The following is a 2724-nucleotide window of genomic DNA, read 5'->3' on the forward strand; positions in this document are numbered from 1 at the left end:
CTGTCTGCCGCCCCCGGGAAGGGCTCACCAAGGGAACAAAGGCCTCCCACAGCACATTTGTCCTGGAGAAAGCCCCCTCTCCAGTGCCAAACAGCTCAGTTTCTCCCTGTATGTCTCTGGTGCCACTCGAGCTGCCTCCCCTCCAAGTTTAGAGGGTGTGAGTCCGAGTAAGTCCATGCGTGGGCCCTTTAAGGAGCTGCCTGGGGTTCCAGCCGCGTTAGCTTCCCTGAGCCTCTGTTCCCGCTGGTTTTTCCAGCCAGAAGTTATGGGGACTTTTCTTCCTGGCACTGGAACCCTGAGCAGGGCATCTGGTGTGGGATGGGGACCCCTCAGTCCTCATGGAGGACCTTCCCAGCCTAGGTATCCTCCTGATTTTTATCTGCCACACATGGGTGTGGGACCAGCCCATCGCGCCTCCTCGCCACTGCCCCTCCTACCAGTCTTGATGCAGCTTGTTCTTTAATTTCGTAGTTGTAGGACTTCCATTCAGCTTGATTTCAGGCAGTTTTGAATGATGGTTGTTTTGTAGTTTAGTTGTAACTTTGATGTGGTTGTGGGACGACGCGATACCGCGTTTACCTACGCTGCCATCTTGACTGGAAATTCTCAGAAGACTCCTGTTTTAAAAATGGCAGTTTAAATCTATACTTTTATATCCTGTTTGCCAGAAAACCCCTTTAAAATGACAGAGGAAATGGAAACAGAAATCCATGGTAGAGGAATTCTGAGGAATTTATACAAGTTACAAAGTATATGGGATCAGACTGATAACAGAAACCAAAATTGTATAAAGTCAATGATCTGAAAAGTTAGAAAAGCACTACTAAAGCATTGATTCTTAAAGTTGGAGGAGTGGGGTTGGTATAAACACCTTTGGAGAGTCCAATGGAAGCTACAGAATCTTTTCTCAGAAAATTTCACACAGTATTTTGGGTATACCAAACATTATCTAAAAATCCATCCCCCCCACCCCCCGCTGAAATCTAGGCATGAAATCTGTGACAGTTCCACAGCCAGTGAAAAGTCCACAACTCTTACCATGATTTTTACTAACTCACAGATTATATATCATCCTGAGCTAGAGTCCATTCTACGATTCGTTCTGTACTATAATGACCAAACATGAAATGTTCCAAGTACCATAGGAAAAAAAACCTGAGCCAGATAAAGTTTTTGCCCTCAAGGAACTTATAGATTAGGGGAGAAATAAGCAAAAACTCATTCAGTTAAAAAGTTTGAGTAGCAGAAACAACAAAACAAAAAGGAAAGAAAAAGATGAGGATCAATTATGTACCAGTCATTGTGGTAGATAGATCCTAGCAATACTGCTGCAAGCAAGGTAAATATGGTCCCTGGTCTTATGGAAATTATAGTCCAAGAGATAGGCCTTAACGATCAAGCCTTATAAACAGAAAGTTCTATGAAGGTCAAAGAAGTAAATTTAAACAGGGAACCGGGATGCAGAAATATTGAAGGATGAAAAGTAGTTAGGTCGCTGGGAAAGAGGCAGGAGTTGGTAGAAATCTGGTAAGATAGGAGTCTAAAGTGTAGGAGTTCAATAAAATGTCCTGTCATTTCATTAGGTACTCACTCTGTTCTGACATTCAAGCACATCTTTTTTTTTAATCCTCTCCCAAGGAAAATTTTTCCATTTTTTTGTTCAGATAGGGTGGAAGGGAAAGAGAAGAAGAGAGAGAGAAACATGTGTAAAAGCGACACACAGAGTGGCTGCCACCGGCGCGACCCAACCAGGCCCGGGGACAAACTGCAACGGAGGCACATGCCCTTAGCGGGAACCGAACCGGATCTCTCGGGACCGCAGGCCAACGCCCTAACCGCTGGGTCAAACCGGCCAGGGCTCAAGCACATCTTGTTAATTAAATCTTACAAATCCCCTAAACCCCGTCTAGGTGTTGCTTGAGTGCTTACTATGCCAAGATGCATGAATTATCTTTTCTCCCAGAACAGTTATATATTATACCAATTTTGCAGTCGGGAAAACTGGGACTTCGATAAATTAAGTAACTTGTTCATAGCATCTAGTCAGTGAGTCTAGAGCCAGGATAACCTGGACATTCTCACCCGAAAACACTCGACCTTTCCGGCCTTACTGCCGACTGCGCCTGAACTGGGGTCAAAGGGCAGTCAGAGGGTTTCACCAAACGTGCCGTGCACTTGGAGATTCTTTTCCTCTTCTGGGCCTTTTCTCATATTCGCTTACTCTTCCGGAACTTGAAGCAGAACCAACCCCAGGTTTTCCTGTTATCTTTAAAGATGCCCTTCAAATGTCAATTCCTCTATAAATATTCTCAAGCAGTAAGAAACTGCCTCTCTCCCTCTTCTTCAAACGACTCCCTGCGGTTTCTAGTTGATATTTCACCATCCCACAGACCTTTTATTTATCTTCCGTAGATCGTCGCCCAACTCCGGCGTGTGGTACCAGGACACCGCTTCGCCGGCTGCGGCCGCCCTGGAAACACACGATGCTTTGGGCCGAAACCCATCTCAACCCCCTCCCGGGGTCCGACGCCTCATTCCTCCAGCCCGCTTCAGGAAAGGTGTATCTGCTCTACCCACGGATTTCTAGCAACGACAGTGTAAGGTACGGTCTCTGACGCTGACTCGGGGATGAAGGCGCTTCCGACTCCGAGCGCGTAGCAACCACTGGCTTCCTCCCCTGCCTGGCCACCTCTGAGATCCTTTTCCGGGGCAGAGGTCATCGCG

Source organism: Molossus molossus, unplaced genomic scaffold, assembly GCF_014108415.1.
Source record: "Molossus molossus isolate mMolMol1 unplaced genomic scaffold, mMolMol1.p scaffold_m16_p_1, whole genome shotgun sequence".
NCBI classification, from domain to species: Eukaryota; Metazoa; Chordata; class Mammalia; order Chiroptera; family Molossidae; genus Molossus; species Molossus molossus.